A 16266-nucleotide genomic window follows, 5' to 3' on the forward strand; every position below is an offset into this window, starting at 1 on the left:
AGCCAATCATGGAGCGGTATACCTTTTGATCAAAGTCTTTACCATTTTCATCGGCGCATAGATGGCCATTTGTGGGCATAGGTATTTCGACGCCTTTGCAATCTTGCATGCCAAATTTCCTCAACACATCCTTGAGGTATTTCTCCTGGGATTTGAATATGCCTTTGTGTTGTTGACGAATTTGAAGACCTAAGAAGAATTTCAACTCTCCCATCATGGACATTTGATATTTCTCACTCATCATATAGGAAAATTTGTCACTGTAACGTTGGTTAGTATAGCCAAAGATAATATCATCAACGTATATTTGGCACACAAATAATTCATCATCATATGTTTTGGTGAAAAGAGTTGGGTCAAGTGAATCGGGTTTGAAGCCTTTCTTCATGAGGAATTCCTTCAATGTGTCGTACCACGCCCGAGGTGCTTGCTTGAGGCCATAGAGGGCCTTGTTGAGTCTGTAGACGTGATCTGCAAATTTTGGATCCTCAAAACCTAGTGGTTGAGTAACATATACTTCTTCCTCAAGCTTACCATTGAGGAATGCACTTTTTACATCCATTTGATGTAAGATGACATTATGATGGTTAGCATAAGCAAGCAATATGCGAATAGCCTCAAGTCTAGCAACAGGTGCAAAAGTTTCATCGAAATCAATTCCTTCAACCTGTGTGTAGCCTTGAGCTACAAGACGAGCCTTATTCCTCACCACAAGGCCATTTTCATCTTGTTTGTTGCGGTAGATCCATTTGATGCTGATGATATTATGCTTGCGTGGGTCTGGTCGCTTGACAAGCTCCCACACATTGTTGAGCTCGAATTGATGCAATTCATCTTGCATAGCTTGAATCCACTCAGGTTCTATGAATGCTTCATCAACTTTGGTGGGCTCTGTGATAGAGAGAAACGCAAAATGCCCACAAAAGCTAGACAAATGTGAAGCTTTTCAGCACGTGAGAGGACCTGGTGTGTTGATGTCGCTGATGATTTTCTCAATCTGCACTTCGTTTGCAACGCGAGGATGAGCAGGTTGACGACTTTGTTTTGGCACAACATTTTCTTCAGTGCCATTTTCTTCAGCAGCACCAGTATGATTTTCTTCATGTTCCGAAATGACTTCTTCAGCAGATTCTTTGGTAGGGATGAAATCCTTAGTAGCCTTGAACTTGATGGATTCCTCAGGTGACATTTCATCTAGCATAGGAGGTAGGTGCTCTATTTGCGAGCCATTAGTTTCATCGAACCACACATCTCCAGTTTCAACAACCTTGTGGTGATGGATGTTGAAGACTCTGTAGGTGTGCGAGTCCTTCCCGTACCCAAGCATAAAACCCTCATATGCTTTCGGTGCAAATTTAGAGCTGTGATGAGGATCTCTAATCCAGCATTTAGCACCGAAGACTTTGAAATAACTTACATTGGGTTTCTTATCAGTGAGGAGTTCATATGAGATCTTTTTGAAAGAATTTGTGAAGATATACCCTGTTGATGATGTGGCATGCAGTATCAATAGCATCGGGCCAGAAACGAGGTGGAGTCTTGTATTCATCAAGCATAGTGTGAGCCATCTAAACAAGAGTCTTGTTCTTGCGCTCCATGACGCCATTCTGCTGAGGAGTATAAGGGGCAGATAACTCGTGAATACTACCAAGTTCATCAAGATAGTCGTCAAGACCAGTGTTCTTGAACTCAGTCCCATTATCACTCCTGATATGCTTGATCTTCACACCAAAGTTTGTAGATGCTCTTGAGGAAAATCGTTTGAAGAGTTCCTGCACTTCATATTTTTAAGTGATGATATGCACCCATGTATAACGAGAATAATCATCAACAATGACAAAGCCATATAATGATGTAGCATTAGTGAATGTGGCATAATGAGTAGGGCCAAAGAGATCCATGTGAAGTAATTCAAAGGGACGAGAAGTGGTCATGATAGTCTTAGAGGGATGCTTGGCTTTGGTGATCTTTCCAGCCTCACAAGCCCCACAAAGATGATCTTTGAGGAATTTGACACCCTCGATGCCAATGACATGCTTCTTCTTTGCGAGTGTATGCAAGTTCCTCATCCCAGTATGACCAAGTCGTTGATGCCATAACCAGCCTTCTGAAGCTTTTGCTAGTAGACATGTGGAAGACTTCGAAGACTTTGGAATTGTCAGATTCCATTAGCACAATGCAACAGTATTTGCCAAAGACGACAACCATATCAAGATCACAAAGCATTGAGATAGATATGAGATTGAATCCCAAGGACTCGACAAGCATGACTTTGTCCATGTGTCTATCCTTCGAGATTGCAACCCTACCTAGACCCAATACCTTGCTTTTGCCTTTGTCAGCGTAGGTGATATGCTTCAGATGAGATGGAGATAAAGAAGTGTCCATCAATAGGTTCTTGTCACTGTCCATGTGATTTGTGCAACCACTATCGAGGACCCACTCAGTAGCTTTGGGTAGTTCATCCTGCAGATGAATTAGTGCAACTTACAAACCTATATACTTCATCAGTGAAGAATATGATATCAATTTCATCAACAATAACAGATATAGCAATTATGAGGACGTGAGAAATGAGTAATTCATTTCTTCATGATTAGCTTGAGTCCATTCAAGCATATTCAGGTCTCTAGTAAATTCTTCAGAAGATTTGGTTCGTCTGGAGACCTGACCCTGCATAAGAGATTAGTTATTTTTCTTCACCACCCACAACTGGAGGCGTGGCAAAGAGTTCATCATTCTGCGAGCTCCATAAGAAAATGATGGCATAGAAGCCAGTGCACTTCGTTTCATGGAGGAGGGGTTAGGATAAGCATATGAATAAGCAGAGAAATTCTCTGTGGACTTATGAACATAATGATTTGAAGAATAATGCACATATTCATAGCCTTTAGACTTTCCCTACGAAACAGAAGTGTTAGCACGATGATGTTCATATGAGGATTTGGATCCACGTCAGGAATTTGATCCAGATGAAGAATTTGGTCCATACGAGGACTTGGATCCATATGAAGAATTTGATCCAGGTGAAGAATTTGATCTGGGGTTCCTATTCTTCATAGGTGGTGTCATGATGACATTCACCTGAAGATTTTCAAGGCACCTTTTGGGAACCCAGGTTTTCTTCATAGGGGACCGTTTCTACAGTTAGTACCAACATATCGAGCAAATACCTCACCATTCTGATTTTTGAACACCTTATAGTAGGAGTCAAATGACTCATCTGAGGAATGTGAGGATTCACAGGTAAAGCCTGATAAAGTGCATGGATCTACAGGAGGTCCTTTCGCAGCAACCCATGAGGTTTTGGGATACTGCTCAGGTTTCCAGTAGGTCCCATCAGCATTGAGTTTCCTTTCAAAGACAATACCCTCTTTCCTAGGGCTCCTGTTCAATATCCGCTTTTTAAGCACATCACAAAGAGTTTGATGCCCTTTGAGGCTTTTGTATATGCCTGTCACATACAATTCCTTCAACCCTGCATTATCGTCAGTGATACTTGTGGTATCCTCAGATGAGGAATTTGTGACAACAGAAACAATTGAAGAATTTGCAGCAATAGAAGCATTTGAACATTTAGGTGAAGAATTAGTAGATTAATGCTCAATGCATTTCAGACATGGTGGAATAAATTCTTCCTGGGCAGAACTAATCTGTTGAGCAAGCAATGAATCATTTTCCTTCAGAAGATCCTCATAACCCACTTTTAACTTCTCAAGATCTTGCTTTCTCTAAAGAAATTCATAAGAAACCTTCTCATGAGCAGATAAAAGAGAGTTATGATGACTCTGCAGATTGTCAAACCTAGACTGAAATCTCTGAAGATTATCAGTCAAGGTTTTAGTCCGACTCAATTCCTCACCCAATAGGTCATCAATTTTGTCTAGCATATTTTGAATCTTTTCCGAAGCCTTTTGGTGTTTAATGGCAATAGTAACAAGCTTGGTATAACTAGCTCCAAAGGCATCATCATCATCAGATTCATCATAATCATCACTAGAGTCAGATGAGGCGTAATCAGGTACCTTTGCACCCTTAGCCATGAGGCATGGTACAGATGATGATGATTCTGATTCGAAAATCATCATTTTGAGATATTCCTTGTAATCATCAAACCAGGGTTCATGACGAGTTCGATGACCTTCGTAGACCTTAGAGAGTCGGTCACAGATAAGCTTCGCGTGATTGAGATGCATGATGTTCCTGAACTGATTTTGGGACAAACAGGAGCAGATGATATCCTTCGTAGTGAGGTTAAGTAGTGTGTACTTGCGAATATCATCAGCCTCCGCCATCTTGCATAGATAAGTAAGACCAATCTGAGTGACGGTCCAAAGTTTGCTATTCATGGCCATGAGGCGCTTCTTCATCATGGCCTTCAACTTGGGATACTCATGACCGTCAAAAATGGGGCATGTCACTTTCTTCATTCATGCAGTCGACATAACTAAAACTCCAGGTGATTAAACCAAAATCACATAGAATAAGGGAGTACCTTGCTCTGATACCAATTGAAAGTGTGTTATATCGACTAGAGGGGGTGAATAGGCGATTTTTACAAATTCGTCACTTAGGAATTTCTAGGTGAAGAAATTCCTAAGTAACGACACACTAGCAGCGGAATAAGTACTCAGCTATAAGCATAGCAGAGCAACGACATAGTCATCATGATGAAATGAAAACAAGCACAGAGTACAGATAGCATGAAAACAGGATAAGTAGGTTGAATACTATGAGACTGAATAAATAGGATTGAGGAATTAGAGAAAGTCTTCAGTCAAAGTCTTCAAACAGTAATGATCAGGTTCATCAACACATGAATGAGGAAATGAACGGGTTGAGGAAATGGGACCAGTTGGCTTGGCGAAGATAATGATTTGGTAGACCAGTTCCAACTGCTGTGACAGTTATACATGTGGTTTGAGCGACTGATTATTTAAACTCGAGGACACACAGTCCCAGACACACAGTCCTCACAGTATTCTCTTTGAGCTAAAGTCACACAGACCTCGCCCAATCACTCGTGGTAAGTCTTCAGGTGACTTCCAAACCTTCACAGACTTGGTCACTCGGCAATCCACAATTCTTCTTGGATGCTCAGACCATGACGCCTAACCGTCTGGAGGATGCACAGTCCTCAAAGGTAACAAGCGTCGGTTCCACACAGGAACAATCTCTTCAGTGATGCTCAAGCACTTTGGGTTTGTAGGTGTTTGGGTTGGGTTTTGGGTTTTTCCTCACTTGATAATTTTCGCTCAAAGTCCTTGGAGGATGGGATGCTCTCAATGACAAGTGTCAGTTTCTCTTGGAGCAGCCAACCGGCTAATGGTTGTAGGGGGCGGTTATTTATAGCCTAGGGAGCAGCCCGACATGATAAGACATAAATGCCCTTCAATGATATGACCGTTAGGTAGGTAGATATTTAGGGACAGCTGGCGCGTAGCACAACAACGATCGGATTTGAGGTTCAAATTCCTCAGGGCTATCATGTTCCTCACTGTGTAGGCAATCCGCACTGGCGAATTCTAAACTCCTCAGTCAGAACAAATTCCTCAGAGACCAGAAGATCTTTGTCTCTGTCACTGAAGAAATTGACTGAACTGATATGAGATTTCCAATGGCTTCACTCAAAAGGATTGGGTAGGTGTAGAATTTTGAGATGAGCATCACTTGGAAATCAGTTTCCTTAGTATTACCTCGACCCCCTTTAACAGTACGGTGTTTCCTATGGCACATGAAAGAGAAAAAGAAACTACAAAAACAAAAGTTTTCACGCTTCATAATCCTCACATGAATATCCAAGTCTTCAAGGTCACACCAATTTCTTCACTTTCAAAGTCTTCAGGAGACCAAAGTCTTCGACTGAAGACATTCATTTTTAGGGGTCGACTTTCATCGTAGATATCAAACTTCTCATCGACTTATAGAGCATGTGTACACTCACAAATATATTAGTCCCTTAACCTATAAGTCTTTAATACACCAAAATCACCAAGGGGCACTAGATGCACTTACAGTTGGACAATGCATATTCCGACATATGGAGTAAAAAGATAGCAAAATAAATCTAACATGATTACCTCAAGTGACTCTGCAAATGCACCCAACAAATCCTTCTTAGTCAACATAAAAATATAAAGAGATGAAAATACAAAGAAATAGAAATTTGTACATCAGAATCCTCATCATATCGCCTACAATAAAATTGAGGATGGATGAATTGAATACAAACTTGTGAAATACAGACACTAGGCGACGCGGCCGGAAGGACGTGAGTGACTGAGTGGCCGCAGCTGGGCCGGCAGGTCAAAAGAGGCACACAACATCGGCAAGGTAGCAATGGCGGCAATACGACACACAGCGGAACAAGAATCACAATGATGGTTGTCGGCGGTGAGAACACAAAGCGATCACGATTGATGCAGTCGGGCTGCTGCCAGAAGGTCCCCCATCTGCTCCTGCCTATGAAATGTGCTGATACGGCCAACCACGCATCGCACAACAACTCATCCTCCATAGTCGAGTAGCTCGCCATCCTTCGTCATCTAAAATAGCGTTTGAAAATAAACTCAATGCCATTTGACCGAACACCTGCTGAGCGTGGTGTCCGCCATGAAGGTCGTCGATAGGTGAACAGAATGTACCTAGGTACAAACGGCTCCAAGGTGGACAGTACCGTCGTAAAGACGAGCGGGCGTGTCGGTGCTGGTTGCGGATGTCTGACAATGCCTGTGTGGCGGTCGGAGACGTGGCGGAGGAGGTGAAGGGTGCGGATGCAAAGCAAAGGGGAGAAAGGACGTAGTGGAAGGAATGGGACCGGGAGGGGGAAATGGGTGGGTCTGGGGTGTCCGAGTCTTATATGGTTGTTGTCCGAGAGAAACTTTTATGGTCCAGACGGTGTAGTCCGGATATATGCGGGCGGTTTAAGAGTCGGGATTGAAGATGCCCTTAGCCACGTGCTACTAATTTGGTCGCCAGCAACGACGGCATTTAGCTAGATAGGGACACACCTGACAGTCTGATCAGACAGGAACATGTGATGTGTGTGTGTGAGGTCCGTCGCATGCAGCACACAATGATTCGACGGTTAGTGTTGGTCCTAGTACACTCATCATTTCGACGATGACGAGCTCGCTTGCGAGTTGTGAACTGGATAGATACACAGATCTCCGGACGGATCGATGATCAGACGCACGCGTACTCTCCTGCCCCCCTCTGACCTTTTTTGTCGTCGTTTGTTGCATGCATGATTTCCACCACATGGAAGTAAATTGCACAAAATCACCATTTTAAAGATAAGCTTTGCGAGAACCACTACAATACATTCTTTTTGCGGAAAACACCATGTCTTCGGTAATCTTTTTGCATAAAACATTGATAGGCGGATCGGGCTCAGATAAGTGAGTTTATGACAAAAGGGACGCGTCAATCAGGCTGATGTGGCACCGCTTAACATATCACATATAACGGCAACGCCTGGTAACATTATCATCTCTATGTGGGTCCACCTGTCATTGGATGAAAAAAGAAAAAAAAACGGGTTCATCTTATCTTCAAGCATCTTATCTTCACACAGACTTTGTTATTGCCTCGCCAGGTCCACCATCGATGTTGCCTCGCCCAGGCTCGCCACTGCCGTTGCCTCGCCAAGGCCCGTCGCCGCCATTGCCTCGCCCAGGCCCGCCACCGTCGTTGCCTCGCCTAGGTCGGCCACCGCCGTGGTCTGCATCCCACTAGGCTGGAGCGCCGCCGTGGTCTGCATCCCCCTCGGCACCGGTGCGCACCAAGGTCTGCATCCCCTTGGGCACCGGCGTGCTCGAGCTCGGCGACGGAGTAGATGCTCCCCCCCCCCTCCTGACCAGCCACTGATGCTGGAGCTTGCCGACCGCGGGCCGCCGCACCTTCTCAACATCGGGAACCGCCTCGCCGCCCTCCAGTTCGTCCAGATCCCATCGGGATCGGGTCATCCCCGCCCGGAGACCGCCTCGGTGAACCTACTGCGCCCTGCAACATCTGCACGGCCGCGGTGAGCTGCACCTGCTCGATAAAATGACTAAGTGGTCTAACACAGAGAAGAGAGTGTTTCACTGACAAGCGGGCCCCCTGTCAAGCAAAACGATTCGATGTAATGGTGGGAGAGATTGGTGCCACATCAGCCTGTCCGATGGGTCCCATCTGTCATAATCTCACTTATCTGAGCCCGATCTGCCGATCAGTGCTTTCTGCAAAAAGATTACCAAAGACACGGTGTTTTCTGCAAAAAAAATGTATTATAGTGGTTTTCGCAAACCTTGCCTTCAAAGTGGTGGTTTTCTGCAATTTACTCCATTGTCGGCAACAATGGGTAATTATATGTGGCGGACTACAGATCAGTAGTGATCCAACCATGCATGTATATACTCAATAGATATACGGTAGATGAAAAATATAAATTTAATTTGATTTAGTTTGAATCCAACAAAAAAATTTCTAATTCAAAATATTTCGGTGCCTACCAAATACCGACATTTCACAAATTTGTGAAAATAAATGTAACAATATTTTTATCGAAAGTCAATGGGATTTAAACAAACAATAATTTGTTATTTTGGTTGAAACCATCCCAAGTTTATGGTAAGAAATATTTTGGTACCAGTATATATTTCTGTTTTCCAGAAAATTTCGGTGAAAATATGAACCTTGTTTGGTAATTGTACGATATCTATAAAATATTTGTGAGTGGAATTTAGGGGGTTAGACTCGGTGAAACATAGTGAGGATATTTATATGGCACTAAAAAGAGATTTTGAAGCTTTGGTCACCTTTTTGTTGGGAAATATTATCTGGCGTATGTCAGCCAAGAGACAAGAACCAGCGAACGCCCTTTCTATGGTCCGATCTGATGGCACGAAACTTGGCGCGAATCGGGTGCCAGGTCAGCTCTCCAGAGTCGTTTGCTATTTCAACTATGTTGGCGAACATACCTTTTTTAATTTCTTCAAAAAAATGGGCAACCATGAGGACTCAGGGCCTGTTCGGAGGGCCTCCGCTCCACGAGGCCGCTCCCGGAGTCGACGGGAGTTGTAGTTAAAAAGTACGGAGCGAGAGAAACGGTACTCTGCAGATTCTAAAATACTGCGGAGCGGGTGGACTACCGAACGACCCCTCAAACTCGCGCTCATAGGGGAGCACCATGCCCATGACCACTTGGCTGAAGCGGGATTCGTGAACAATTGTGCACAAACATATTTATGTACCTATATTTGAAAAAGAAAATTGTTTTTTATTTGAACAAAAAATCTGTATGTCCCGATTTTTTTTCATTTTGTAAAGAAGAAAAATTTCTAGAGGCGTTATTTTTTCTAAACTCACCATGTGGATTTCTATTATACTTAACATGGCATTTTTTTTATTTAAAACCATGGCATTTTTTATTTAAAACCATGACATTTTTTGCTTTCTCACATGGCACTTTATGTAAAGACCAAGACATTTTAATAATTAATAACACGGCATTTTTTATTAATAAGAGGATGCCAATTTTATTACTAAGAGCATGCCATTTTTATTTTCAGTGGTATGGTAGTTTTTTATTACTAAGCGCATTATATTTTTATTATTGAGAGGATGACATTTTTACTGTTGAGAGTAAGGGTTCGATTCCCAGGCGCTCCTTTTTTAGCTTTCTTTATTTTACCACGATGGTATCACCTTTTCATGGCAATTATTTCTACAAAAAATTAACATGGCAGTTGTTATTTATTATTATTTAAGAGATGGCAATTTTTATTATTAAGATATGACATTTTTATATTTGAAGAGATGATATTTTCTTATTATTAAGAGATGAAAAATTTATATTTTCTAAGATGACATTTTTATTATTATTAAGAAATGTTATATTCAAAATTAAGAGATGGCATTTTTATTAGTAAGATATGTCATTTTATTATTAAAAGATGTCATTTTTTCATTAAGAGATGGACTTTTTATATTTTAAGAGATGTCATTTTTTAAGTTTAGCATGGAATTTTTATGGGATGGCAGTTTTTAAAGTTCAACATGGCATTTTTACAAGATGGCAGTTTTTAAAGTTTAGCATGGCAATTTTATAGTTTTCAAGATAACTCGCTCTTTTTTCTATCATACTCGTTGTAAATCTAGAAATTAGAGCAATGTCATCTTTTATAAAATAGCATGGCATTTTGCATAATTTAGATCAGGGGGGTTTTTTATTGTACAAGATGGCAGTTTTATTTATCTGATACTGCTTTTATTTTCATTTTTTACGTACATCGTGGCAAATCTAATTTTTACCTTTTTTGTGTACAAAAAAATTGTAATTGGGCCTAAAGGCCTGGGGAAGCTAAAGGTGGCCTCTCTGGGCTGGTTCGCTGGCTCTATAGCGAACGAAACATCAAAATCAAAAATTGAGGAGTACTCATTGCAGAGATCACTTCCACCTTCCCAGGTTGCGACAAGGGGCGCGCTGCATGTGCGTCACTTCTCGCAACCTGAGGGATTCCTTTTTTTCTAGATTCGTTTATTCAAAACGTTTTATCTTTTAAACTGTGCGTCCAAATCTCGAACCGTTTTCACCATTGGATTCCTCGCGTCGAGATCTTCAAAATTAGATCTTATATTGATAGATTTTGACAAACTCTTTTTACGAAAAAACCGGATGAAAAAACCGAACCGTGCCTCCCGGAAGCAAATCTGTAACTCTCACGGAATAAAAAACCAGAAAACGTGTTTTTTATCCGTTTTCGAGAGGCATGGCCGTGACTCTCGCAAAAGCACAATTGTACCTCTCGCGTAAGCAAAACTGTGACTCTTGCGGAAGAAAAAAAACAGAAATATATATTTTTTTTCGTTTCCGAGAGGCACTGCCGTGACTCTCGCGGAAGGAAAAAACAGAAAAATATTTTTTTTCGTTTCCGAGAGGCACTGCCGTGACTCTTGCGAAAGCAAAACCGTGCCTCTCGCGGAAGTAAAATCGTGACTCACTTGAAAGGGGAAAAAAGAAAACGCGTTTTTTCTCGCATTTTTTTTTGAATATTTTTGTCCAAATGTAAGGAAGACCGGTGAAAAACCGAAACGTCAAAAAAACCCGGAAAAAACCCGTTTAAAAAGCCGAAAACGCGTGTGGAAAAATAAAAAATTTAAATTCGGAGGGAGCGCCCAGAGTGCGACACGTGACGAGCGGCTAAGAGCGCGTCAAGTGACGTTGATCGTTGTGAGGTTTCCGAAGGAGCGTTCGTTGACTAGTTGCTCCCACGAAACATTCGCTTGTCAATCAAGCAACCAGCGAGATATTAGGGTCCTTTCTGTTTATTGGTGTCTCAGCCGATATATTCATTCTACTCACCTTTTATTTTATTTTATTTTTATATTCGTTGCGATTACACCTTTTTTGGGGGCACTACACTTTGTCTGTGCGATCACTCTTTTTTTATCCTGTAAATGACAGTCTGTTTAACAGCAAATTTTGTTTGTGTAACCGCACTTTAATGGCGAGTCACGAAAGGTCACATGCGCCCTAGACACTCCATTACTCAACAACTAAGAACAATCAGGCATGATTAGTTTCAACGCGTATAGGAGGAACCAAGCCGTGCAAATTCAAAAAAAACCTACCCAGCTGTCTCTCCCATACCATGTTACCTCTACCAGTTTCGTGATGGAACCTCTGCAACTGAAAGGAGGCTTAGTCACAGCCCTGATCTACCCCAGAAGCACCATGGTAAAGCTGTAATCATGCGATGCAACAGCTTGCGTAGAGATTATGGTACTATTAATCCCCACTTGTTAGTACATTGATTGTACTATCATGTGCTTAATTATTCTACACGAACCGCGCGATTTCTCTTGCGTGTATGGTGCCAACTTAATCTGATCTCATCTTGGAACCTGAACAAGCAGGCTGGACCGACCGCGCGAAGCTGGCATGTCGGCGACCGAGCCGCACCACATCACATGCTCCCACTCCCAGAGCCGTACGTGCGGCACAGTCACCGTCGGATTAAACTACCCGAGCCCCCAGCCCACACATGAGCAAGCAAATGATTGCCCCAATGGCCCCGCCGTGGAACCAAACCAGAAACCACCACCTCCCTCCGGCCGCCTGATCTTTATCGCGTCGCTGTACGTAGGGGCTGCTGGCCGGAGCCACATCTGGCTAGCTTTTCTGCACCCTAGATCTGGCTAGCTAACTTCATGTCATAGAAAACAATATCAGAGGATTGAGATACAATAATACAAATTCCTCGACCAACTGCAAACTAATCAGCGGTCAAATCAAAGTCGTATGTATCATTGCAGAGGGCGCACTGGCCTCTAGCATATTTGCAACTTGCACGTACGGAGAAATGCATGCAATGTTTTGTTGTGTACTCCCTTCGTCCGGAAATACTTGTCATCAAAATGGATAAAAAGAGATGTATCTAGAACTAAAATACATCTACATACATTCTCTTTTATTCATTTTGATGACAAGTATTTCCGGACAGAGGGAGTACATGATCAGCAGTGCTTTGGTGTTTGGAGTTTCATTCATCCTGCCTACACAATCATGGCCACCAAAACGCCATGTGCGGCCTGCAAATGATTCAGTGGTTCGCCAGATAGCTGGCTCAAGCTGATTAATTAAGCTCCCACAGATCAATGGAAGGAAGGAGAGTCCCTGATCGATGATCGAGCTAGTTACAAAGTACAATTAGGCAGCCGTTGCATTAGTAGCACATCACGCATTCATGCATGATTCTAACAACATGCCCTTGTCGATTGGGCTAATAATAATACCAACAGGCAAGTATTAGCCATGGCTAGCTAACTAAGATCTATTACATGCACATTATTATTCGCGTCAGCTAGCTAGTAGATATTTAACGATGATCCAATATGTGCTAACCAACGGTTGCAATTATTCTGTAGAGATGACAATGCATGATTAACGACTAGTTATGGCGTTTGTTCCTGCAACCGTATAGGCTTGTTCAGTTATTATGCATGTTGAACGACCACAAATGTATTCTCTGGGGATATATTGGATTAGATCCTCTAACCGGCCAACGGGTAGGTAGCTAAGCTAGCTGGAGTGGACAGTCACGAGAATCAGACCGTACTACCATGGGAATTAACGACCAATTAACTTCTGTGCGTCCGAGTCACGGCCATGATCATCCATTCGTCCATGTGGATGTTTAACTATCCTCTGTATATGATCATGCGTGTATGACCTGCCTTGCTGTGCTTCGTTTAAAATAGATGTCCCCTAAGCGTTTTAAAATCCGCATAGCTAAATCAAATGAAAAACTATATATATTTTGAATGGAGCATGGTCTTTGCATCAATTTATGCACATAACAATGTATTGTTAATTAATTATTATTAAACAACAAAAAATTGATATGATATGGAAAACATGTTTGCCCCAAATTTGACTAGTTAAAGCAATATTCATGGAAAATAGTTGAAAAAAGTTGAGCAGGTTACGCATCTGAAAAGAAAAAAAAAGAGCGAATGTTTGGGTCTTCGTGAAGTTGTCTCCCTCTCCAGAAACCCTAGCCGCCACCGCTTCACCCACTCCTTGACAGCGAGGCCATGGGTCCCCTCCCACTTCGTATGTCGCTTTGGCGGCAGGAGGGGTTTGGACCACCGATCTACATTGCAACGTTGTAGTTAGGCCACTTAGGTTATAGTTTTGATCCACGTCGGCTACGCTATGGCGGCGATAGCAACGTCATGCAGATAAGGAATAAGCTTTCCTCGACTCCTGATCCACCTCATCGTTTGCAGTCCTGTCAGTGGCGGTAGAGGAGGTCGGGGGATACTCTTGTTGCTGATCTTTTGGGATGGTCAATCTAATTGTGTCTTCGAGTTATGCAGGTGGTTTTCAAAGGCCTCTTTCGGCAGAGTGGACGGTGTGCTTCGTTTCTTGGTTCTCTAGCTCCTTCCCCAATCGACGACATTTAGATATCTTCAATGCCAAGTAGATTATGGGGTTAGGTCTCCCGAGATTTGTCTCGCTATATTTTGGGTAGTTGTCTATCTGTCTTCTCTGTGAAATCAATATGTTTTCCCGATCATTGTTGGAGCGCCTTCTAGCTCAGACGGGTGACTTCCGACCATCTACCTCAATAATGTGTCCTCGTCTCTGATGGTGTTTAAGAGGTCTACATGGGGCATTGAGTTTCGCTCATGATGCGCCGCCGCCAAGTGCAAGAGGAAGAGATTCTCTAAGGACATGTGTGCAATATTTTTTATAAGGATGGTCTTGTAAGGGTTCATTGACTCTAATATATGGCCTTTGTTATTAAAATACATTTTCTCCCGTTTGAGTACCATTGGTTTTGGTTCCATGGGTGACCCGCTTGAAGGTGGTGGTATGTTTGCCCTACATCCACAATGGCCAAAATTAATTTACAAGGCCCCGATGGCGAAAGGCAGAGAATGAGAAGATTATATGTTTGTGGGGACTATGGATTATGTTCCTTGCATAGTGACTCATATCCCATATAACTCTTCCAAAGACTGTAGGGAAGTGGTAGTGCCAGCTCTAAAATCATTGTTCATTCTTCCCTAGTGTAGTGTGTGAAATGAAGAAGAAGAAGAACGAGGACCGGGGGGGGGGGGGGGGATAATCCGTCGCCTTGACCGCGCCAAGTAGGAGCCCACTATGCATTCGAGTGTTCCTTCCTTCTCCACGTAGAGTATGTGCCGACTAAACTTGACATGAGCAACCTGTTGGGGAACGTAGCATGCAATTTCAAAAAAATTCTTACGCTCATGCAAGATCTATACAGGAGATGCATAGCAACGAGAGGGGGAGAGTGTGTCCACGTACCCTCGTAGACCGAAAGCGGAAGCGTTAGGTTAACGCGGTTGATGTAGTCGAACATCTTCACGATCCAACCGATCCAAGTACTGAACGTACAACACCTCGGTGTTCAGCACACGTTCGGTTCGATGACGTCCCTCGAACTCTGGATCCAATAGAGGGTCGAGGGAGAGTTTCGTCAGCACGACGGCGTGGTGACGGTGCTGGTGATGTGATCCACGCAGGCTTCGCCTAAGCATTCCGACGCTATGACCGGAGAACAATTGGGGTGCCCCATGCCCACGTATTGATGTGCCTTTGGGGTGCCCCATGCCCACATATATAAAGGAGGGGGAGAGTGTCCCGCGGCCAGGAGGGGCGCGCCATGGGGGTCCTACTTGGACTCCTAGTCCAAGTAGGATTCGCCCCCCCTTTTTTCCTTTCTCCACCGGAGGGAAAAGGAAGGAAAGGGAGAGGGAAAGGGAAGGGGGCGCCGCCCCCTCCTCCTTGTCCTATTCGGACTCCCTGGGAGGGGCGCGCAGCCACCCCCGCGGGCTTCCCTCTCTCTCCCTTAGGCCCATGTTGTCCCAAAACTTTCCCGGGGGGTTCTGGTAACCCCTCGATACTCCAGAAAAATATCCGAAACACTCGGAACCATTCCGATGTCCGAATATAACCTTCCAATATATGAATCTTTACCTCTCGACCATTTCGAGACTCCTCGTCATGTCCGTGATCTCATTCGGGACTGCGAACAAACTTTGGTCACCAAAACACATAACTCATAATACAAATCGTCATCGAACGTTAAGCGTGCGGACCCTACGGGTTCGAGAACTATGTAGACATGATTGAGACACATCTCCGATCAATAAGCAATAGCGGAACCTGGATGCTCATATTGGCTCCTACATATTCTACGAAGATCTTTATCGGTCAAACCGCACAGAAACATACGTTGTTCCCTTTGTCATCGGTATGTTAGTTGCCCGAGATTCGATCGTCGGTATCTTCATACCTAGTTCAATCTCGTTAACGGCAAGTCTCTTTACTCGTTTCGTAATGCATCATCCCGTAACTAACTCATAAGTAACATTGCTTGCAAGGCTTACAGTGATGAACATTACCGAGAGGGCCCACAGATACCTCTCTGATACACGGAGTGACAAATCCTAATCTCGATCTATGCCAACCCAACAAACACCTTCGGAGACACCTGTAGAGCATCTTTATAATCACCCATTTACGTTGTGACGTTTGATAGCACATAAGGTGTTCCTCCGGTATCTGGGAGTTGCATAATCTCATAGTCAGAGGAACATGTATAAGTCATGAAGAAAGCAATAGCAATAAAACTTAATGATCATTATGCTAAGCTAACAGATGGGTCTTGTCCATCACATCATTCTCTAATAATGTGATCCCGTTCATCAAATGACAACACATGTCTATGGTCAGGAAACATAACC

The sequence above is a fragment of the Triticum aestivum genome, chromosome 4A (genome assembly GCF_018294505.1).
Source record: "Triticum aestivum cultivar Chinese Spring chromosome 4A, IWGSC CS RefSeq v2.1, whole genome shotgun sequence".
NCBI classification, from domain to species: domain Eukaryota; kingdom Viridiplantae; phylum Streptophyta; class Magnoliopsida; order Poales; family Poaceae; genus Triticum; species Triticum aestivum.